The 25,462-nt window shown below is 40.0% G+C and overlaps 1 pseudogene; it reads left to right on the forward strand.

Annotated features, from left to right (window-relative positions):
- The first annotated feature begins 4,444 nt into the window (after nucleotides 1-4,444).
- LOC103621454 lies at nucleotides 4,445-25,462 on the forward strand (annotated as a pseudogene).

Raw genomic sequence — 25,462 nt, forward strand, 5'->3', positions numbered from 1 at the left:
TTTTTGTCTGAATCTCAAGGCCCTTGGCAAAGGTAAATAACTGCAAAATAAGCCTTTTGAAGAGCACAGTTCTAGCATCTATGTCTTGTATGAGAAATTGGTTATGAATGTATAATTTAGGGTTTCAAGGAAAATTTTAAAGCCAGGTATAAACTAAGGACCTAATACTGTACTCACTGAAGTCTGTTAGAACATGACTGGACTCTAAATGACCACTGGAGGTTACTGTTTCCCCAGAGAAATTCAATGAGTTGAGCATTATGCTAATTCTTTTCAATTATTAAATACAGGCATCCTTAATATCAGTGGCTGCAAATTGCTCCCATACATGGCAAGCTTTGTTAAGTATGTTCCAGGGTGGCAGAAATCGGGGTCAGGGGAAGGGTATTTGAGAGTACAAGCATAGAAATGCAGCCAAAGAAAGATTTCTCGGTGCTTATTATAATTATTATTATTTGTTGTTACTGTATGTACTACTTCAGGACCTAGAAACCCAACATTTACCAGGTTTCTGTTGTGTGAAGAGCTCTACAGGTTGGAACTGCTGCCCTGGCCTTAGCAAGAGACAGCAGGCCCTTACAGGCAGATAGGAACCCATCAGACAGTATCAACTGGTGAGATAGACAACAGCATCCACACGCCAGTGGCACATCCTCATCAAGTCCTGGCAGAAATTACATACACAGAGGGATATTTTAAGGCAAGATCCAAGGGGGGACAATAAAGCTGTTTTTCACATATTTACAGAAGCTACTTTGCAGTTCATTGGACAGCATGAGCTTTATTGGTGTACCCCCAAAAACAGGTGAGCAAGTAATCTTGATTTTCTGGGAGCAGGGGCAGCAACCAACATCTTAAGTATGAATAAGAGATGCCAGTCTGGCTCATATGACTGATTAACAGCTTTCAGGTGTCAGCCACTGTGGGTATCTTTTTTATTGCCTTAACACATCACTTCACCTTAAAGGTTGTAAGAAGGTACTTTTTTTTGGATAGATGTTGTATCATTCTCCTTTGCCCATATTACTTCTATTTGGAGCTTGTAGTATAATTATTTTCCTGTGCAGCAGAGGAAAAATTTCTGCTGCAAATTGTGGATAATAATTGCCTTTTTTATGTCTCACTTGTTCGAAGGCAAGCTCTAGGAGACAGGGGCTGCTTTTTAACTTCCATTTGTGCAACTCCTGTGTGATAGATCTGGACAAGGGCTCCTAAAAACTCCTTCAGTACAAGTAGTAACAACAGTAACAAGGTAATCCTAACCCCTCAAAATATCTTCAAAGAGTCAACACGAACTTTAATGTTTTAAGTCATGTCAGGAAGAGCCTAATGGCAGTTTACCCACAAAAACCTGATCTTCCTCACTATTGGCAGCCAGAGGCACCTAATGGCATGTTAGAGGCAGCACAACAAGAGAAGATCAATGTGACACAAAAAGAAGAGGAAAAAAAAAACCAGCCCAGTGGTGTGTGGAGAAGGCATTGTCAGGCTCAGGGGAAGCAGCTGCTTTGTCATCCATAAGGCTCTGTAAAATACCACAGTCTGAAAAGAACAGAAGAATTTTAAAAATAGTACTCCATTTTCCCGTCTTTAAAGTTTTGTCACCCCCATCATTTTCTCTTCTGCAAAGTTCTGCTCTCTATCAAAGCTTTTTAACTTTAATATTAAAGTGACATATCACTTTTTTCCTCTTACCTTTTATTTGGGGAGTGTGGAGGAGGATTTGAATATTTTCCTTCATTGTTGGATTTATTTTTTCCTGCCCAAAGCTGGTTTTGAAATTCTAAGCAGGGTTAGATGCTTTGTAGAAATTCAACAACCCTCTGTTTATTAAAAAAAAATGAAATCGGTGATTTAAATCTTTGTCATACTGTAAAAGGGCATTAATACACTCTTTTCAACTGTTTCATTGAAAGTCTTTCAGCAGGTAAAGCAGGACTAGGCACAAGAGAAAGCTCACCTTCAAAGGTGTTGGGTCTGGTTGTCTCCCAGATACCTTCCCCCAGCACAGACTGCCATCCTCTGTTTGGTAGGAGGACACAGGGTCTTTCTCCTTCCAGTTGTCACTCTGAGTCTGGGTGAGTCTGGCAGTCAGCACAAGCCATCACCTCTTAAACAGGTACTGGATAAACACTGAATGCCAGACTGTGGTTGATGTGAGCCATTTCTTAACCATTCTACCCAGACCTGAGGGGAAATGGTAATAGGTGGGTTCCCATTTAAAGTAAATCACTGCTAGAGCAGGAGAAGTCCTCACACCGAAACCAGGGAAAATTATCCTGATGCAATGAGCAGAGCAAAGGAGTCAGGGAACAAACGGTCCCTACTGGCAAACAGGAAACAAATAGCCTACCAAGGAATACTTTTATTAAAGGCAGAGAAACAAAGTGCTTCTAACAGGCAGATAAACAGGGCAACAATAAATCATTCTCAAAGCATACTGTAATTTATAGTCTTTTCTTCCAGAAAGAGACCAGCCATGGCAGCTGGATGCCTTTCTCCTTCTCTGCCAGCATTCACCAACTGTGCGAGATTTTACAGCCTTTCAAGGCCCCTCTCAGCTGAGCAGGTTGGTTGTGGGTGGCCCTGGGCTCTGCTCCATCACCCACCACCTCCCATCAGTCCTCCTCCACAGCCCTGCACGTGTGTCACCCACACAGCGCAGGGACAGCTCCGGCCTTCCTGGGGGTGCAGAGGACTCGGCTGAAGATGCCAGCTCTGCCTGCTGCTTTCTGACCAGCCCATAAAAAAAACAGGTATCATCCACCTCTGAGAGCAAAGACAGATGGCAAATTGCCCTGGAAGCATGTGGACATGCTGATAGCTTTCCCATTTCTCAAGAAAAGTGACTTCTGGGTGGGGGTAAGGAGGAAACAGGCGGGGGTGAGGGAAGGAAGAGCATGTGGGAGTTGGTCCCCTGGCAGAAGTGCGAACAGTCACGTCCAGATGCTCAAGCAGAGTCATGATGCTGAAACTTGAAAGGAAACAAGAAAACTGAATTAGTGCCACACTTTTCTTTTTTTGCAGGTCTGGGTGCTCCCAGACAAAAAATGTACAAAATGTACAAAAATGTAGTCTACACAAAGCCTAAACAACATTGTGCTCTACCAAGGGCAGAATAAAAAAAAAGAATTTAAGGTTTCCTTGTTTCCAATGGGAAAATCATTCCTCTCTTGTACTGCAAGTACATCTTGACAAAAAATGATGCTACTGATAAAAGCTCATGCAAAATTTTGAAGGAATGATTCCCAAGATCCTTAAATACTTACTTTATAGGACTCAGTTAACATCTTTGATGCAGAGAAACATAAGGTTGATAAAGACAAGACCAGCAAGTTCTGAACCAGCTCTTGTAAAAGTAGAATTCTCAAGAATAAATAGCATCATTATCCATAAAAATGACATTTCATTTACTGTAGGTTTTGTAAGAATGCCTACTCTGTTCACAGAAATCTGCTGTTGATTGGAAAAGCCAGTTTTCATAGGAGTGACAGAAATTACCTGCCCTTCTCTGTGTCTAGCCTTTACTTTTCTCCCTTCATTTAGCTGCCTTGATAGCAACACTAATTTAACTGAATTACTGCAGTCTGCCCAGGCAGAGACAGTTGTATCAATAAAGAAGTCTTAATATATTTATATGTGGTATCAACTAATACTCACATCAACATGGTGGTTATACAGATTTAATAAATTTTTATTTCTTCCCCAATCACTAAATAGAGGAAAGTCTTCAGAATAGTTCTGGTAAGCATGTACAATAGCTGGTAAACTTTCATTTCAGTTTGATATGACTGATAAAATTGAGATGAGAAATGCCCTCTGGGCTACTAACGGCCAGAAAAGTTTTTAAGGTATAAGATGTTATTTTACTGTCAACTCTAAAGCTAGACAGATTTCAGACAGTGCACACTGACGAAATGACACATTCACTGCTTCCACTTTGACTGGGACCATTACAATATTGCTTGATCCTGTCACTCTTATTCCAGAGATAATTCCTTCTTCTTCTTCCAAGCAGAACAAAAAAAAGTGTGAGCCTGCCTTTTTTTTCCACCGTTGGGTAGCACTAGGACAGGGGAAGCTGGCTCATGATGATTTGAAATAACCAATAAATAGATGCATATATTACAGCAGAGCTGGCAATTATCAGTCGATAATGGAACTTGTGTCAAGGGGTATGTAAGAAGGAAACATGTCTGGCTATGCAGAGTCCTGAGTAACCCATAATTTTTTCTTGCCTCATCTCCAAATAGTTTAACTTGTATTCAATATCATTTAAAACTAAGTTCATAATAGAGAGGCCATGAGTCAAAGCGTTCTTCAAAAATTTGGTCTTTAAATTTTTATAATACCTTGAATAATTGGGCAATTAATTTGGTTGTTCTTAAAAGTGACAGCAGTGGCTGTTTGAAGCTCTGAGCATGCAATAGCCATTCTCGTGAAGATGAAAGGAGGGGCAGAGAGCACAACTCACCCGTTTCAGAGAATGCTCTTCACAGATGCAATCAAAGCCTTCTTTGTGGAGCAGGTGAGAAATTTTTCAATTAATGATTCCCACCTCCTCAGTAGCTAATCTTGACTTGCTAAAAATTGTTGTTAGGTTTCATTTGAGGAAAAAAGTAAAAATTCCTGTGTTCAAAGTATTTTGTTTTAAAATTTAAGCAAAATCACCATATGATTTTATCTGAGCTACGTACTTGAAAGATTTTTAATCCCAAACGTTTTTGAGATTTTAATTTTGCACTGTAACCAAAAGAAACATTTTTAAGACTTGAATATACTCTCACTTACTGCTCGGGTTTTTTATTTCCTCTGACAGCTGAGTTTTTAATAGTTTGGTTCAATGGACATGGAAGTCACAGGTGCAGAAAACTTGCAATGTGATATTTCAACATGGTCCCATCTTTCTTCTCCAAAATGAGTTTTCTGCAAAACAAATAAAATTCCAAAATTCAGGGAAAACATTCCATCTATTTTTTTTTTACTGACTTTGACCATGTTATTCATCTTTCCTTCCACTAACATATTCCCTGTTTCCTACCTGTATTATGGTCTCTTGAAGTTTGCCAAAAAAAGCTTGTCTACAAAAGTACTACATGAGAGAAGTCAAACATGTGAGTAAAAGATACTTCATTAATAAGTTGCTGTGCAGGAGAAGTGGCCCTTCGCTTGCTGAATCATTGCCATGTGGTACAAATTTACTGTGAATATCTTGAGACAGAAGAAAGTAATTACTGTAGCACTTTAAAGCCTCAAAACTTTATGAAAATTTTAGATATTAGATGTTATTGGTTCTCCTAAGTCTGAGACCATGAAACCTGAAAGTTTGTCCAGTGAGAGCCAAAGAAATATACCCCCATAACTCTGATATAGTAAAGCTTTACTGCCACCTTTTTCCAAAGCACAAGTTAGGGACCCTATTAAAGGAAGCATGTAAATCCATAGCTAGCTTCGCTTACTTATAAAGGAATAAAACAAGTCTTACTCTAACACATTCTTCCATTTGGAAGGCACTGGCAGCCAGTAGATTTTAATCTGAGTTTTCCAGAAAGACGATATCTACTTGATCTCTTTTGATAGAGCTCTCAGTGGAAATAGATGTTATGTCAACAAAATCACTTATTTTTATCTTCGAATGATGTTTTGAAAAAGATGTGATGTTAAAGGTTTATTTCTTAGCTGAGAGAAAACGTAAGAAGGAATGAAACTATTATTCCATAGTCAATCTGAGTCTATATAATTTTACCTTCCTCTCTGGGTTATGACTTTCAACTCTGTTGCCAATAAATTTCAGGTTTTATTAGTGGTTAGTGTTGGGTACCTCAGCCTGTTATGGCTGGTTATCTCATTCTCACAATCCATTTGATACAACCTGATCCATTAGTAGTTATTTTCCCTCTTAGGACCACAGCCATTATTTCCTCTCTGATACATGAACAGACATAAAAATAGCAGAGAAAAATCAGGTGGGAGACTTTACATTGTAGATGTCATAGTCACAAGTCTTCTATGCAATAAGCAGCATCCAAAAAACCTAAATTAATAACTGACTGTTCAATAAATCTGTAAATAAATAAATAAATAAATAAATAAAATACTCAAAAGCCACAATGACACCCTGAGAGTAAAGAAGAACAGTTCAATGTCTCTCTCAGGAGAGACAAATTAAATGCCTCGCTCTATAAGCAGCAGAGATGATGAAACTTGGTTTTGTGCAAATCCGTATCTCAAGTCTGTGCTCTCCTCTGGACTCTCTGATGCCTAAGCAACATGATTTCTTCCTGAATCTTCCCTGATGGGGCATGAATCCTCTGCCCCCTCTACCTGACCAACTATTTTCACATAGGTGTTTATTATTTTTGCAGGATTTATTGTTTTTCTTGTCTTTACATTTCTGACAAACTTGGATGAAATCAGCTCATGTGTCAAAATGTTTGGGGCCAGTGTTAGCAGGATTGTGGACAACTGATCATCAGACAAATGCAGCATGTTTTCATATTTCATATTTGCTCAGAAAAAAAAAGCAAGCTAAAATAAAACCTGTCTTTGAAACAGAAGTTGGACACACCTGTTATTTTCAGGGATAAATGGGTGGGGGAAGGGGGAGAAAGTAACAAGGAAGCGAAATTATTAAGAAAGGATTCAAAGGTATAGAGTTTAGATAGAGATTAGAAAAATAAGAGGAAAAAGCCCTACATCTAATGGGTGAAAAAATACTGCCATGTTCTTTGGAAATGACAGCAGGACTCTGCTTTCCAGCAGCCTGAAAACAAAACTCTGTGGCCTCCAGCCCACAAATGGTCTGAAACACATTTGCTGAGAGTCAGGAAAGGAGTCACAGACACAACAGGTGCATTATGCCCCAAATTCTCCTGTCAATCGTCTGTTAGCACAATTTTCATCTAAATTATTCTCAGGAAACTTCTGAAGCTCACAGAGGAGGAGAAAAAAAAAGAGGCAAAGACACTGAAAGAAGAAGACAGCTGTTTACTTTTACTTACCAATAAAATAATATGAGTAAAGAAAGTAACAAACAGCTTTTATGAACATGCATTCAGCTGCTGTAATGGACTTTCCATACAGGATATACACCAACCCTGGAAGTGTTCAAGGCCCAGTTGGGTGGCGCTTTGAGCAACCTGGTCTAGTAGAAGTTGTCCCTGCCCATCACAGGGGGTTAGAACTAGATGATCCTTAAGGTCCCCCCAACCCAAACCATTCTACGATTCTATGATAAATAGAATGCTACCACTGCTCAGTGTGCATAGAATCATTGCCTCCCTGGGCTATGGTGCTCCAGGGTTTCTCTGGCTATTGCACTGTGCTTGACTGTGGTTGTTGCACTTGAATAAGAACAACGGGGAAGATTGTGAAGGGCTGGGAAATGACTGAGTCAAATCTAGTTTCTGTTAGTGCCCAACTGCTGGCCTGTATGAAATTAATCTATCTACATAACACTTCATGATCACTTTAATAATTAAAATCAATCTTGTCTAGCTGGGTCTTTGAATAACAAGTAACTCAGAGTACCACCCTAGCTAGAAATGAGCCAAACTAGTGCCAAAATCTGTACCACATTAAGCTTTCAGCAGGCTTAATTTCAAGGCACAAATCTAGACTGGTGTCATCAATATTTTACAGCAGATGAGCAATCCTCTTTCCCAATGAGTCCCAGTAGGCCATGCCCAAATGTAGGAGCCCCATTTCCACTTGCACAGAAATGTTGAACTCAGTCTTTCCTCTCATGGAGGTGAGGAGTGTAAGAAAAGGCCCCCACTTTCACTGCGTGATTGCTGTGGTGACAAAAAAAGTGTCCATAAATCCTTCCTTCAGCAGCACGAGCAGACATAGGTTAAGGTATAAAAGGCTAGATGTGAGCCCAAGTGGATCTCCTGCCTTGTCCACAGAAAGGAAAGAATGTGTTGCTTATAATCTGTGTCCTCAGTGATAGGGAAGCACCTCCTCAGCAAGCTATGTAGATACTTACCTGTAAAACTCTAATCCCTAAAGTTGTACAGATAACATCCTGCATATGAGATAAAAACACAAACCCTATTTAAAAGAAACAAATCCCTTTTAAAAGAAACTCCTACCTGTTCCATCCGTCTCTAACTAAAATTTACTACCTTGGCATAAAAGTTTTAACAGGGATTTGAAGACCAAACTAAATCAACTTTTCTTCTTGAGATACAATTCCGTAAGAACAGTGCCATTGGTTCTGTGCTGCATACATGTACTCTGAAAGGGTTTTTACAGACCTAAGAAATCAGGATTAGCAAAATGGTGTTTTCCTTCCTGAAGTACTTAAAAGCTTTGCCCTGGATCGAGACTTGGTGATTTGCTGCAGGACTCGTAACAGTTTAGCCCTTTGCTTACCAGGACTGGCAGCACCAACCTCCTCAGGTCACTCCCATGACTGTAGCCTGCCTCATGCTATCCTGAAAAACACTCCCAGAACATGATGACCAGGAAAATTATACTGTATAGCCATGACTCATTTACCCACAACAGTTCTCCAGAAAACATGAGGCAACCATTGGAAGAGTGAGCCCTTGTGGGGTTGAGTATATGGCAAATCTCTCAAGCTTTACTTTCATCCTGCTCTCAGTGCTGTGGGTCTCTGAACTTCATCAGAAAAAATGCTCATTAATGATTCAGCTCTGGGAACTCCAACTGATGTAAAGGAGAAAATGTACCCTTTGAAAAAGATCTGATGGAAATCTTCTGTTTCAAATCTCTCCTCAAGACCTACCTCTGCTGCAACATCTATCAGACAGGTAATGATCCTTACACGTTAACAGCAGTCAGGGACAACCCACACCTCTCACTAAAGGTGTTTTGCAGTGACTCATAAACACCATGTAGGGCCCACAGATAATTTATATCATCTTGTGGTTTCATCCCCACCTTCTTTCCTCCTTTACTGTCTCCTTCCTCTTTAAACTTATTTGTTATATTCTTTACAAGACCCTGTCCTCCTGGGGTACTGGGGCAGTACAATATGCTAGTCAGATGGCACTCGTCCTGCAACTGAAGTTCTGATGTCTGTGGGGGTGTCTACATGCACATACTTACATATAAATGTTCACAGGCAAGCATATATATATGCTCATGTGTGTATATATATGTATAGGTGTGTATACATATGTGTGTGTGTGTGTATATACAGAAATATATATATACACATACACACACACACACACTTGCCTTGCACCTCCACACATACCCTCTCCATTCACAGAAAAGTTACCTGGAGCTTCCCACAACAGAGCTTCCACACACAAAATGATTCACAATTTATTTAGATTTTTAAGCTTTAGAAACCAATTCTCTGATGAGGAGAATATTTCAGTTTTAAGTGATTTGAATTAGTTCCCTTAAATATATGCAATTACATTATTTGAAAAAATAAATTGCAGGATCAAATAAGAGTTTACATCTGTCAGACAAACTCTCTTTAAGGAAAATGTTCAAACACAAAACTTCAAATGCTTTTTTTCCCCTAGGAAGTCACACAAAATAAAACTTAGAATGATATGCCATCATTCTAAGTGAATTTTAGGAAGTACAGAATCACTGCTTGTTTTACTAGCGCTATATGCATTGTAAAATTGCTCACAATATGAAAGATGTTTGATAATAAAGTGCTGAGTAAAGCATGACAAGCTAAGCTGAAACTGGTTTTAGTCTATTAGTGCTAGGGACAGGGGTAGTTTATTGCTGTGGATGACAGCCAGCCCTCTTTGAAATCAGATGGAATTTTGCCACCATGACTTCATCCAGACCACTGTTCTGGGACACAGACCAGGGTCTCAGGTCTCAGTTTGATTACCTGGCTATATTACTTCAACCAGTGACACTGGTACATGGAAAAATTAAACATAAGCAGTAATGAAATATCAGCTCATTAACACATCTGGGACAGAAATCTTTCACAAAAGAGGCCCCATGTGTATATGGGACTCCAATAAAGTCACTGGTGTCTTTGAGAGCAGTTTTATTGATGACACAGGAAGCTCCCCGTTCACTCACAAGGACAATCAAACTTCTCCTTTTGGATGTCCAGCTTCACATGCTTCCTTAGGAGGCTGTCAGTGACTTTTCTCTAGTGCATGAACACATCTTCAGGACAGAGCACCATGGCCTCAGCCCCATTAAGACTTCAGGCTTGATAGACCCCTGGTAGCAATTTCGAACACAATACTGCTTTCCCTCTGCACCTGAAAGCTCTTTAAAAGTTTCACATCCAGCTGAATGCCACATCAGTAGCAGATTTTTTAACAAAAGCAGCCAAATGATGCTGAAATGAGTATGGTCTAGGGGTTACAACAGAGATTTAGAAAGTCATTGGAATGGCCTGCTCCCACCCTCATACATGTCAGAGCAGCCTTACTGCTCACCCCTTCCAAAGCCACCCTGGTACCCAGGGACTTCACCAACGTATAGGACTGTGGGCCACAAACCAGCAACCAGGAGGCAGGTAAAAGCTGATGCAATGCTTTCATCCAATGCAGAAGTTCCCTGAACAAACCTGAATTCCATAATGCCTGAAAAAAAAACCCCAAGTGAGTTTCACACTGTCCAGATATCACGAAGCTGTCTCCTAGAGGAGACACCTCTGTTCACTACTGCCCTCAGATTCCCAAATAGCATTTCCCATATCAGATAACAAGGAGCACTCTCAAAATTCACCATTATCACAGTCCAGATGAGAGACTATCAAGGTCAGAGATAGCCAATTTGTAAAGCTAAGTTATGCTAAAGAGAACACCATACTGTAAGTTAGATTATTGTGCTTAAAACTTTGCTGCTGGAAAGCCTCTCAACATCTTACCGTGTCTCAGAACTGATCTGAAGGTGAGGATTACTTGTCACATTCTGTAGATAAGGCCAATGAATTGGGCATACACAGTAAAATGGCTTTTTTATTAGAAGCCCTCAGTTGTCACCAAGACTGAGCAGCTGCCCAGAGGACAGCAGTAGCTGCTGTGGCTGAGACATTGTCATTCTCAGCTCCTGTTTCAAGCCATTCATGGTATTCTAGACACCAGTATCAAAACTATGCAGCAGAAATCATTCCAATATATTCAAAGAAAAATAAAAAGTGGAACAGCTGCACCAAGTAATGATCTAAAATATATAAAAGCTATAGAAATCAGGTTATTCTAGTTGTCTACTTGCTTATCGGACCATGATATATTTGCAGCCAAATATCCTGGCTAAGTTGTGGATATTCTTTAAAAAGCATATCATCTTCCTGTCTAAAATCTGAGCTGTCACCTTGAACACCTGAGCCATAAGTCACCCAAAAGCCCCCTTCTGTCTCTAGTGACACACAAAATTTAAACTAGTAAACTATTTACTACTGTTGCTGAACTGCAGACCAGCAGTAAGTTTACACACACACACTAAATATTTTGCATAATAGAAGAGTTCAAATACTCTGATACAGGAAAAAAACTCCTGACCAGAATTTAAACAAGTTCATTAAACCATATTTGACATGCCTCCAGAACAAATTAAACCAAGGGATATTCCAAAATATCCTAAAGTCCTGAAAGATCACTACAAACAACAGAAATTACTTCAAAATAACATTATCTGTGCATAAATCTGTCCATCCAGACTGAATTAGGGCCCCATTGAATATAATGGCATAGACTTACCACCTTCATCCTTTTTTTGCTCTCTCCCAGAGTTTGGTTATTATTTTTTTTAATAATCTACAGAAAGGGAGAGATATTAGTGTCCTTCTAACAAGCAGGCTTTCCATATATCCCATAATGCCCATAATTCATCTTTAGCACAGCTTAAGTATTGCTTTCACTGTCAAAAAAAAAAAAAACCCAAACCAATAAACTGCCTCTGTTCTATGAACAAATTCACCTGAGTGTGACAGCTTCCACCTCTTTATACTGTCAGAAGGACAGACTGTCAGACCACTTCAGAGGTGGTGAATGGCAAGATGGGGCTGAGTTCCCCAAAGCCCCTGAAACTGGGACAGGGATGAACCCAAAGTGTCCTAGAGCAAATCCCTGGGGTTTACCAGTCACCACTCTGGCTATCTTTGTGTAGCTTACTTCACAAGGTATTCATGAGGGGGAAAAACATCTATCAACTTGCAAAAACTGATTAAAGAAATCTAAAGGAAACTGAAGCATCCAGCTAGACTCCCTAAAAAAAAAAAAAAAAGCAATAAACATCTACCATTTGGTGCAATGCAGTGTATTCCAAGGGCAAGAACTTTTGTTCTTCAGAATTATTTTTATAATGTCACCTCTGCCAGGGATGATTTAAGAGCTTCTAGATAAGGGAATGAATTTCATCAGAGGCAGAGAGATCACTTCAAGTGTCCCTTTAGCTACTTGATTAATAAAACACCCTCCCCAGCCCTTTCTAGCACCTCACTGCTACATTCAGAAGTGGGACTTTAAAGCAAAGGAAATTATTAGTGTCTCAGTGTAAAAGCCATCTTTAAGAAACTGAGAGCAAACACAAGTGCAATGAGTAGAGATGAGTTGACTGAGCTTTAAGCAGCATTAAAACTACCTTAAACCAGGTGTATCCAATCCAGTCCTCTGAACAGCTACTACTACATAACAATGTTGTGCCTGCTGCAAGTGAGAACAAATAGTACCTCACATTTTCGAAAAGCAAAGGCTGTTGAAGCATTTCAGGTGTCTTACATGTAGGAATTGCTACTTGCCATTGCCAATGCCTAATTGCTGTTATTACTTGCATGTAGGGATCCTGTCTCTTAAACTAATTTATACTACTTCCAATTATAGAAACAGCAGGGTATCATCTAAAAACATAAACAAAGCTTCAATACAAATTTCCCTCTCTGTACAGTGGAGATTTCTGATTAGTCTCACCCACCAGGCCCTTCCTTTTCCAGGATCTACCAGTTCTTCTTAGTGAATGCCAATGAACAGGCAAAGGAATACCAGAGCCGGGAAATAATTTGCAATTCACTCCTTCTGCCAACAAAAGTAGCTGTTAGAAGAGGATGTCAATCTTTCCCCCTTGTAATCCTTCTGCACAGCTACAGTAAGGAAAAAGAATCCTAAATATTGTACATTCCCAGTCACGAGTCACCCAAGACAGCACTGTGCTGGGTGGCCACAGTCTGGGCTTGCGTAAGTCCCTTGGATAGCAGCAAGGATGAACCTGAAGTGTCCTACATAAGTTTCTTCAGTTCATCTCTGGATATTTTACGTGTAGTTTATTTTGAATGTTGAGGTATTCTTTTCTATTCTACCAGGATCTTTTCATTCAGAGATGCTTGATCGGGAAAGATATATTGTACAAGTCTCCATAGGATTCATAATCATACTACTTCTTATGTACAGACAGTGGAGGAGCAGCACTGTTGGGTTAAGTCCTGATAAGGAAGGCCCCAGTTCACACAATACATACATTTCCTAACAGTTAGTGTTAAAGAAAGGAACTCAGGCTGTCCCGTGTTCAGAGAATAGTGGTTAGAACACTGGCAAAATGGGGATTCATCTTATACGGGGATACTATTACAAAATTACTTATTCAGCTCAAAAAAAGCAAAGATGCCAAATCCAGAGGGTGTAACTGTGTTCCAAATACTTCAAGAAGAAAACACAAGAGAAGAACTTTCCAAACTCACAGAGAGTGTTGACACATGAAGAAAATGGTTACTAAGAAATGAGATTTCCAGTCATCTGGAGACTGAAGTTCTGGAACAGATTTCCAGAAAAACTGTACTAGAAACAAAACAAAAACCCTTCATCAGTTTTCAAGATAAGGCTGGATGTGTTTGCAAAAGAGGGTTATTTGGAATGGTTTCTCACACAGAAATCCACCTCAGCACTCTGCCTGCTGTTTCCAAGCTAGGAATAATTTACAGATATTTCTAGGGAATCAGAGCACACAAAGGCTGTTCTAGAAAACCTTTGGTCACATCACCCTCCTAAGAGGTACAATAAAGCAGTATATGCAAACAGTGCAACAAATTTAGGAAAAATTTTATATCTGAAATACTTAGGTATGAAGAAGCAGAAAAAGGTGAAGCTTTAAATGCTCATTTAGGGAAAAGAGCTATCTACAGTGCACAGCATACTGAAGGGCAAGGAATGCAATTAGTGCTTGCTGCAGTATTTCAGGAGTGTTTGATCATTTCTTCTTAGCATGTAATTTACATATTAATACTGGAAATGTCATTTGTTTGTTCCTTGCATTATCACTCTGTGATAAGCACATGCCATTATTGCATACAAATAAGGAGCTTCCACCTGTCTGACAGAAAATACAGCCAGAAGTTATTTACAGAGGAGCCCTAGCCAGTCTGTTTCATACCACAATGAATCACCTGCCTCATTAATGGGCACCTTTCCTTCCTCCACAGCAAGCAGGCAGAGAAAGATCCTGACAGCAGAGCTTGTACTGCTCACTCCATGCCAGGAAGTAACACAAGGCATTTTGCCATGTGCTGGAATCATGCTCATGTGCCTCCTCAAGGCACCACCTTGAATTTATCTTCCTTACAAAGAACAAAACTCAAAACCCATCTTTGAAGAAAATCAAGGCTTGGGAGGGAAAAAGAAAGTCCAGGAGAGTGACAGAGCAGAAGTGTTGGGGAAGCCTGAAAGCAGGGCTCAGCTCAGCAGAGCCACAACATCTGCTAGTAGAAGATTTTGAGTCAGAGCAACCACCTGAGTCCTCTGACACAGGCCGCCTTTGACCACTCAGTCAATAGTGAAGAACAGCATTAAGTCCACATATCTGACAGAATGGAGATAAGCATAAATATTTTAAGACGCTTTGGTCAAACTAAAGGTCCATTCATTCCTGTAGCCAGTCTCTGGCTGTGGCTATCAGCAGATACTCCTGCCAGGAAACATGGCACACAGAGAGCCCTGCTGACCACGGCTGATATTCCCAGCAAGCAGGTGTTTGAGGCTGCTCTGTGCCAGAGTTTGATCTCAATGGCCTTGATTCTCCAGATCCATCCAATTTGCATTTCTACTTTTACATCTGACACATCATATAGCAGTGAGCTCCTGAGCTCTATTATAGGCTGTGTGGAAAAGTATTTCCTCTTGTTTGTTTTAGGCCAGATGTCTAATAGCCCCATTACACTGTCCACGCTGCACAGTCGGGGAAAGACAGGGAATTCAGTATTCTCTTTCCTAGGCTAAAAGCCATAACTCATTTAATCTTCCCATGTGCAGAAGCCATTTCAAATTTCTGGTTAACCTCATTGTCCTCTATATCTTTTCTACTTCTAGTGTATCATCTTGAGACTAAGGGAGCTCTCTATTCAACACTCCATATATGTAACAGTGACAAAGAGCTATTTTATTTTCTATTCCTTTCCTTATAACTTCTAACATTCCATTTACCTTTCAGTTATCAATAAACATTATAATGATTTTTTTTCAGAAAATTATGTATAATAACTTCAAATTGACATAGCTGATAGGGAAATTACAATTTCATACATATATTTGAGACTGGTTTTCCCAGATGCATTATTTAAAATTTTTGGGCCCTAGGCTTCATCTGCCATTTCTATTTTAGAGTCAGTTAATAACAAGGAATCCTTCTAATGCTCTTTGCAGTTGCTCTGAGTTTTGGTTATTCTGAAATATTTTGTCTGATCAAGCAGTAGTTGTCACCACAGCACTCATCCCCTTCCTCAGATCATTAATGAATACACTAAACAGAACAGAGGCTGGACCTGTGCATACTCCTCTCTGTTGTGAAATAGGGATCATTTACTCCTACCCTGTGGCTTCTTTCATTTAACCAATTATTAACCCATGATGTCTTAATATCATCAAGACTCTATGGTTAAAAATATCATTGAAAGTATTTAAAAAAAATTTTTATTAACTGCATCACCCTTACATACCTATTCTTCACAGAACTACAATAGATTTCTGAAGGATGACTTCAGTCCATGAAAACTGCTTTGACTCTTCTCCTCTATGCTGTATTTCCCCTCTACTCTTTTCTGTCATTTCTTTCAGCTTCTACCAACTTGTCCAACACAAAAGTCAGAGGTACTTTTCTGTAGTTCCTTGAATTCTTTCTGCAACCCTTTGATAAAAACTGGTGTTATATTTGCCACTCCCAAACCATCCAAAAGAAAAAATAATTTTAAACAATAAGTTGGAAGCTACAACTAATTTTTCAGCAAACTCAACCCTGAGTTCAGCAGGTACACGCTTGGCTTATACTGCCTGATACCATCAGTTTTATTCTTCCTTTACCACTGACTTTTCTAAAACTCTTCTGGTGTCTTTTCATATTGAGACAGTTCCTCAGACTTGCCTCCTATAAAGGAAGGTTGTATGCTTGGGGATGCTCCCCAATGAATGTCAAAGAAAAGAATTTATTTTAAGCTTAATTCCCTGATTTCTCTGGGCTCCCTGTAAGTCAAAAAAAATTGAAATATCAGTATCTTCATTCAAAATCACTTACTCGAGTTCATACCTCTTCATTTTAGACTTTTATTACTGGTAAAAAAGTATTCATATTCATATGAGTTTTTACAGTACATATGAACTTGATTGAGTTTTCTGTCTCATGCTTTATGAGGTTTTTATTTTTAATATTGAGCAGTGATAAAAGGGACTTTATCTGCCTACACATGATCAGTTACACAGCCTCATGTTTTATAGCATCCCATGCCTAAGTGTAGGCATACTGCAGCCCAGAGGATTTAACCACCTCAGTAATGAAAGATAACAGTAAAAATTAAAAATTCAAGACAGTTGGCTCTTTTACCCTTCTGCAAATTAGTTGTTCTCTCCCTTCCCCCCCCCAAAAAAAAAAAAACAAAAATACCACTCCCTGTATTTAAATTAGAAGACAAGACTACATTATTCAGGTATAGTCTTAAATGAAGAAGGGAGATTTATGTTTCTGCTCTGGGTTTATCATAGGTCTTTGAACAACCAGTAAATGTTCAATGTCATATTTATACTCCCACATGCTGTGATTTTTGCTGCCTGAGAGACTCCATGGCATATGCCCTCTGCTCATCTGCAGTTGTGAAAATATTTCAGCTGCCATTTGTAGAGCAAACCAAATGAAAGGAATGAAAGCACTAAAGAATCCTTTTAAAACTACACAAAATACCCTTGCTGAATTTACCACCACCATTTCAGTGCTTACTTACAAAAAAAAGAAACATTATCTCTCTCCAGTGATACTTTTTGTTTCACCAGATATCAACATTGGATGTTGCTTTGATAATGAAGCTGACAAACGATTTCTATTCACAATTCAGCATCCACAAATATTTTTATAGAAATAGCAGCATTTGCAACCATTTACTTTTAAGTACATACTTTCTAGCAGCATTATGTCTGACCCATCAAATCTAATGGCCATTTTACCCAGGCCTCTTAAAAAATAAGATGGTGATAATTTCAGACATATTTATCTATTGAGAAACTTCTGGCTTTAACAGGCCTACATTGATATTTTTATTTGATATGTTGTTGTATAATACAAAGCATTTTTTGTTGGGGCCCCCCCCTCAAGAAGTCCACATGGGGTTGTGCTCATCCTCAGGTATCTGACACACAAAACCACCAAGCTGATTAATCCCCTGTCTCACCACTCAGGCATCTACAACTCAAAATTACAGTTCTTACTTCTTACCCTGAGCACACCCAAGTATCTGACACTAGCAGTGGAGGGAAAAAACATATATAGACACACAAATATATACATAATAATATACTGGGGACCAAATAACAAAGTTCAGCAAGGAGTGCATGCATTGGCTATTGTTTGTGGTGGTGCAGGTGGCTCCAGCCACTCTGTCTCCTGAGGAAAACTCACACAACCACCTGTGGTGATCAGCAACCCAAGTTCAGCATGTAACTTCAGTCATGGTGAGCACCCATGATTCTCTTGTTCTGCTTTTTGCATGTTTTCTCCCAATTGGTTAATGTTTTTCCCTCCCTGTTTTATGCCTGAAGTTATATATATTCATTTCCCAAGTTTAATATGTATCAGTTCTAGAAAGTTCTTTGTTCCTTGACTCCCCATTAGATCCTTCCCTAAGTCCCTCCTATGTGTTGTTCCCATTGGTTCCCTTCCTGTCAACCCCACCTGCTTATCTCTATCCCATTGGCTGTGATCCCTTTCCCCACCTATTCGTGCCCAGTATAACATCACTGGACTCTGCCACTAATTGGTCTTTTTGTCCCTGCCTTTTCCCTGCAATAAACCTGTGTAGAACACATACGGAGAGTCCCCTCTCTCTTTCTTCTTTGCCTTCGCCTGCGTGCCTGCCTGACAGTGACAGGAAGGTACAAGCCCCTTTTGGGTGAGGAGCTCTGCCCCTTTTTCATTGTGTGTTGGGCACTGAGTGCCGCCTTCCAGAGGGGTTTCAGCGTTGACCTCTGGGCTTCTTTGTGTCAGCACATGAGGGGTAAAACCCCCTTCTGCCAGCTCCCAGTGGCTGCAAACCCTCCCCCAGCAGTTCACCAGGTACAAACTGTCTGCACACCTTCGAAGCAAGAACTCTGAGGAAGGTTGGTGTATCACCCCAAGGGAGGCCTGAAACCAAGGATGGAGTGGCACGAAGGTGTTGCAGTCATGCTCTGTTGAAATCAATGCACATATGAAACAAAGGATGGAGCAGCATGGTGGTTTTGCTCTGTTGAAAACAGTGCAGATAATAGGAACTAAGCCAATGGAATTTTCCAGATGGTAATCAAAAGTTGGAATTTGCTTCATCATCTCAAATATACATGTTACTTTTCATGCCCTACATAAGCTAATGAGTGAAGTCACTCAAACTCCATCTAAACATGAAATCGTAACCTTACATTTTCTCCTCCCACAAAGAAAATAATATACATATAGATTAAGTAGGGGAAAAGGTTAGAGAAGACTCCATTGTAACTTCTGAGATCCATCAATGGGCTGAACCTGTCTTGTCCCCATAAGGATGCCAGTTGGGTAAGAACTTTATTCTATGTTCACTAAATGATTGTTTTGAGCTAGCTTTCATTGGTGATTAGAGCTTGTCTGGATATTGCTTCAAATTCATTTTTGCAGTCAGTACACTGCTGATGGCAATCTCTGAACCTTAACCTGTCACAGTCTTCTATTACCAATGTGTTTGATAATAAAGTGTGCTATTCCATGAAGTGTGAGTTTGGGTCCTTCAAGGGTGCTGGCAGCTGCTGGCAGTGGATAATATGCTTGACAAAACTGATAATAAGCTAACCAAGAGTGGGGACACTGTCAGCGTGTGACCCTGAATTATTGGTCAAATCACCCTGTGATACAGTGGCTGTTTAGTGGGGTCCCCATAACAGAGCCCTGACAGACTAGTCAGGCACAAGGGTCTCATCCTCCCTGGGGGCACTGATAGATTGCTCAAATACAAAGGGTTCAAGGAAACATCTCCCTTTCACTTGACAGTATATCACTCTTACAACCCAGCAACTAACATGCAGCTTGGAGCTTTGGCTTGAGCTAAAACCCTGAGGAAGGTTTTCACAATTAATACAGAGAAAAGCTATCTTGAAAGCAAGTAGAGTCTGGTCACCACTAATAACTCATGTGTACCTGCAAGCTTCTCAGCAGCTCACAGGAAAACCACAAAACCAATGTGAATGTCAGTGAATTTATAGAGAAAACATGCACATACTTGGCATCATGGGAACACATGTTCAAGTGCTCACTTCCCTTGAGGTGGGTCAGAGACATACCCTAGGCTGCATGCACTGAGAGGATACCTCTGCTACCCAGCAGCTCGTATTTGGGATGGGGAATCTCATTTTCTCAATGAAGAACATTGGCTGAGATAAGCCTTTGGAGAAAGGCCAAAGGTGGGGAGAAGGGACTCCATTCTCGTCATCTCATCCCTCAGCAGCATGAGCAGACAACAACTGAGCTTGAAAAGTTCAGAGGGTTCTCAGAGCTACCAGCACTGGGAGAGTAACACTGAGATGTCTCACCTAAGGAAATGCTCCTGCAGATATTGGCACCTTTTTGTGACTCAGCTCAGCACAAAAGCCTGTAGCTGCCAAAATATATGATTGTATCTCACTACTAACCTAAACGGGGCTACTCCTACGATTAAGGACTAATTGCATCAGAAGGGATTGCTTGATGAAGTTCTTAGGCTTGTGTGTTTCTGGTGAAGCCCTCAATGGATGCAAATCAGCACAGCTTCAAAGAAATTAGTTAAGTGATGCTGAAGGTGTAGCTTCCACTATTTGTGTGTTTTAGAGGGAAGGCAATAGAGACAAAGCAATTCTGCATGGAAAGTTGTCTCTACTAACATACTAGTAATAGATAAAGTAGGTTGGCACGGTATAATTTATTTGGATTTTCATTATGTTCTTTTTAAAATTGTTAGGCAAACTAATTAGTCATGTGTTAAATGCCAAGCTTCTGTAGTGGGATTTGAAACTGATTAAAAGGTACAAAGGTAGAGAATTTAGGCATGTAAATGGTAAGAACTTGAAGGTAGCTGTAGAGGGCCAGTACTATTTAGTATATTTAAGTTATTAGTGAACAATCAGGAGATGATTGTGTGGGAGTCTTTAGAGGCCATAAAAATGTTGAGGTGCATCAAGTCTGAAGGAGGTATGAGGACTTAAAAAGGATGTAGTACGTAAGCAGATGGTTATTGTCTCTAAGACAAAGTGACACTAGAACACACCTCTCTTAGAAAGAGTGAGCAGTCATCAGCAGTCCTGTCCTTAAAAGCAGTTTGAGCAATTTAAAACAAGCCTCAGGTGATAAGTGGGAGAAACCCATTTCCTTCCACAGAAAACATCAGTTTGCCTGGTCATCGCTAAAGCACAAGTCAACAATGGAGCATCTCTCCTGTGGGGAAAGGCTAGAAGAATTGGGGTTGTTCAGTCCCCTGAAGGCTCCAGAGAAACCTTTCAATACTTAAGGGGCTTATAAGAAAGACAGAGAAAGACTTTCCAGTAGGACTTGCAGTGATAGGGCAATGGGGAATGGGTTTAAACTTAAAGAGGTCACGTTTAGATTAGATGTTAGGAAGGAATTCTTTATGGTGAGGGGTGGAGGCACTAGAACAGGTTGCCCAGAGAAGCTGTGGATGCCCCATCCCTGGATGTGTGTAAGGCCAGGTTGGATGGGGCTCTGAGAAACCTGGTCTAGTGAAAGGTAGGGGAGTTGGAACTAGGTGGTCTTTAAGGCCCCTTCCAAACCAAGCCATTCTATGCTTCCCTTCCCTTCTTTTCCCTTCCTCTCTCTACTTCCCTCTACTATAAAATCTCTGTGGGCTGAACCACAACCGTTTCGCACCTGTTCACAGAAACCCTTTTCAGCTGCAAGTGTCATTCTGGGAGAAGCAGCTGAGTGTACAGGCAAATAATAGTTATTTTAGCAAATTTTCTCATGGCTATTTCACACTTCAGGCACAACAGCTTCAGAAGATGAAGGACTCTTGCATACCAGCATTTATACAAAAACTTTTGTTCCCCACTGACCTTGAGTCTTGTATGTCTGTGGGAGATGGATGGTATATAATAACAGCAGTGCTGGGGGAAGTTCAGTCAGTCACAGCTTATACACACAGGTAAATGCATTTTATTAACTGGAAGCTTTCATTTTCTCTTGTGGGCTCACAGGAGCCCCTTATGGCATTTTTGTAAGGAGAAAATGGAACTGAATAATCTTTCAAGAAAAAGAAAACATCAAGCTTACAATTAATTCAGCTCTATAAAATGCCGAACATGGGTTCAAAAGCCAATTTAAAATCTTCAGCATCAGATCAAAAAATACTACAAAAGGATTTAAGTATTTTTAGACAGGAATGTTCTCTTCTGGAGTCAAACCACTTCAGAAGTTGACAACTTTCTGTGTTCATAACCAGCAGCTTCCCTTTGAAGCAACTTTCAAATTGAGATCTGACAGAATAACTGACGTTACAAAACAGGAAAGTACTATAAATTATGCTTATTATTTTGAGGGCTACAAAAATACAGTCACAGATAAAAATCTCAAGATGTGCACAGCCTAAAAAACTTACCCTGCCTTACAGAGTTTCTAGCTGATAGATAAGTGGGCAAAAATATACAGGAAAGCAATGCAATAAGAAAAATCCATTAATTAGCAGCCTGTTTTGTGGGTCATGTATAAAGAAATTAAAACAACTGTTGTGAATTCTACTTTTGTCTCTAGAACATCTTCATTTCCACACTAGTTCTCAAATTTTATTTTTTTTTATAAAAGAATGCTGGCACTTCAGAAAAAAATTAATTATGTGGGGCTATTTCCATGACTCCTAGAACTTACCTTATGGGATTAGCTGCCCAGAAATTATACTGGAAATATGGGTCCTGCAAAAGATAGTATTCCTTTATTCAGGTCCAAAAGCTTGATATATTTGCTGCTTGGAAGGAAGAATTTGTTCGGTGAGGCTATTGCAATCTGATTATGTGACACTGCATGGTACCAGGAATAAACAGACATCAAAGACAGCACTGTGAATGCAAGAACAGCTTAAAGCTTTAGCAGACACACTCTGAAAAAACAGGGAGAAAGGACATGGAAGAGACCTTAGCAGCATATATCTCCAAGTAAGGTGTGCCAGAAAAACTGAATGATTGTAAAAGAAGAGGCTTGATTCTGACAGTCTTCTAACTGTGAAGAAGTGGATGTGTTTCAATTAAGTTTTCACTTAATTTGGGCAGATGAAGCTACACTGTGAAAGAACCTTACCTTTCATGCAAAAGTGTGACTCCTGGCTGGCTGGCCCCAGGCTGGACACCTCAAGGCTGGACAAGCTGTTTTGCTCTTTCCCAGGACCGCCGTCCTACAGAAATAACTTAAAAATTAAGTCACTCCCATTCAATTTTAGGTAACGCTTAAAAAAATGTAAATAGCATTTACATTTTCCTTCTACCCTTCTCTCTCCCTTTAACATCTGCCAGAGTGTCTATACCTTGCTGGCTGGGACACTCACCTAGGTGGTGGCAGGTGACTGGAATTCTTTCAGGTGGAGAAGGGAAGGGAATTGTATCCCATATAGAGTATTCCACTTGGAATTACACTGTAAAGATTACATGTAAGGAAGTCACTGCTACTTTCTCTGGTTATGTCTTATAGGACTACTGCTCCACTTCTAAAGAAAATTTCTGGGACCATCTACTTACTTCAGTGTGTCTGGAGGGAAGAACCTTCTGGGAGGGACAGGTAGGATGACTACGAGTCCAGGCAAGGATGAGGATGTGAGATGGAAGCTTATTCCCCATAGCTCCTCAAAGTGATTTGAGACAACTTGCTCCTCCAAGTGCTGACTGTGAATTCCTTATGAGACATCCAGTCCTTGGGTAAGCAGAGAGGACAGGCATTGTAAGGCTGTCGATTCCTGTATGGGAGTAGGAACCTTAAAACTGGACTATACACAGAGACACACAGTTTTCCAGCACTCAAATCTGTTGGTGGACCCAGACCAATGCTCGCTTCATTGTGTTGTGTCTCCTGGTGAACCCCTGAGGCTGGCATTGACACACTATGAGTAGAACGTACAGAAATCTACCTTGTTGCTGGTGCCACATGGGAATTGAAAGGATTTCTGTCACCACTGGGACCAGAAAGTTTAACATTCTTTATTAGCTCTGTGTTTTCTTTCTTAAAAAAAATTAGGAGACTGGCATTTAATGCTCCCTGATTTGCATATAGCTAAGCTATATGGTATGGTAATTTTTGCTTTGGTTTTTTTTACACATTATTTCTATTGTTGTCATAGCCTTTTGAGATTTGCCATTTATGCCCTAAGCACTAAACAAATGACTAGGATGCCACTTAATCTTTTTTGGATATTTTTCATACACAATGTTCCCTGCATAGTGACAGATTCAGTATTGTTAAAAAAACAGCAGGAGAAAAACCCAATTAAACCTGCAATTTTCCACCAAGCAAGGCACATATGCAGTGTGCCCACCAAATGACTTCCTTGTACAGGACATATCTACAGGAGGATTTTCCCTTGGGGGCACAGTGTGTCTCATTTCCTAAAACTGCTACCTTTCTGCAGAAGAGCAGTATAAATAAAACATAACCATAATGGCTTTCTTCACCTCAAATATATATACTGAATTTACATGAAGGGCTAAGGCTCTCCAGACCTCTGAAAGCTGCCCAGGCTTTCAGTTGCAGCTTTGTTGTACACACCAGAAAAGTTATTGCTTCCCATGTTGTTCAGGCTATTTTGGTGTGCAGCTCCTCCATACATGGGTAATCATTTAATTTTCACATATGCAGGAGGAAGACTAGACAGTTTTATGTTCACAGAACTGGACTCCTCCTTTGACATCCTATCTGCTCTTTAAAATCATTCATATTAAGGAACTCTTGGTTTGATTCGCAGGGAACCTAAACTCTGATTTATAGCAAACCTAGGGTGCAATTTGTCTCCCACCACTTCAGCTGTCCTCAAGCTCAACACTTTTGGTAAGCAAGTCTTCTCCATTTCCTCCATACTCAGAGGAGCATTTTTTTATATAAGTATCTTTCTGCTCAGTGATTCATCAGCATCTCCCGCTTCAGGATGGGCTGAGTCATTTGTTTCTCTGTCCAACAATTAAGAGCCCAGATCACTTTCTTACTCAACAATTAACTCCAAAGCAATTAACATTAAAACAGTTGAATCTTACCTCCAATTGAATCATTGCTCCTCAGCTACTATTTTGATGTCAGGAATGATGACACTGTGACATAAATCCCAGGGAACTTGGGTAAAGTAACACTCCTCTGAGTGTCCTGGTTTTGGCTGCGATAGAGTTCATTTTTTTCTTCATAGCTTATTCAGTGCTGTGGTTTGGGATCTAGTATGAGAATAATATTGATAACACACGGATGTTTTGGTTGTTGCTAAGTAGTTCTTACTCTAGGTCAAAGACTTTTTGCAGAACAGATTTTCTGCATTTACTGTCAAAATATTGCTGATGGCTATAAAGATGAAGAGGAGAGACTCTTGACTGTGTAGTGAAAGACATGGAAATTTGGGAATCTTCAGGACAATGGATAGTTTCATCTTACTCACCAATGAAAGAAAAGCTGAATGTGTCAGGCTTCTCAGATTTCTTGCCAGAACAATCTATCTGGAATGTTATGAGTGCTGAGCAAACAGTAACATTCAGAATTACATATAAATTCTGTCCCACACAATGGACAATGGAAGAATCAGCTGCCTCAGTTGAAAGCTTTAAATGCATTGACAAAAGCAGCTGTGCCATCTGAATTAAATAACACAATTACTCAACCCTTGCCTTCCTTTGGATTTGGAGGACCACAAACATCAAGCCTTGGGCTGCCAAGCTTTCCCGTGAACAGCAGTAGTAACAGTGCTACCAGTTTCTCATTCACAATGATTTCCAGTCTTGCCAGTGCATCATCATCTGGAAACACTGCTGCTTTTGAGAGCATTTCTGTTGGTTGTAATCCCCTTGCATTTGGGGCTACATCCTAG

The sequence above is a fragment of the Corvus brachyrhynchos genome, unplaced genomic scaffold (genome assembly GCF_000691975.1).
Source record: "Corvus brachyrhynchos isolate BGI_N302 unplaced genomic scaffold, ASM69197v1 scaffold87, whole genome shotgun sequence".
Classification (NCBI taxonomy): Eukaryota; Metazoa; Chordata; class Aves; order Passeriformes; family Corvidae; genus Corvus; species Corvus brachyrhynchos.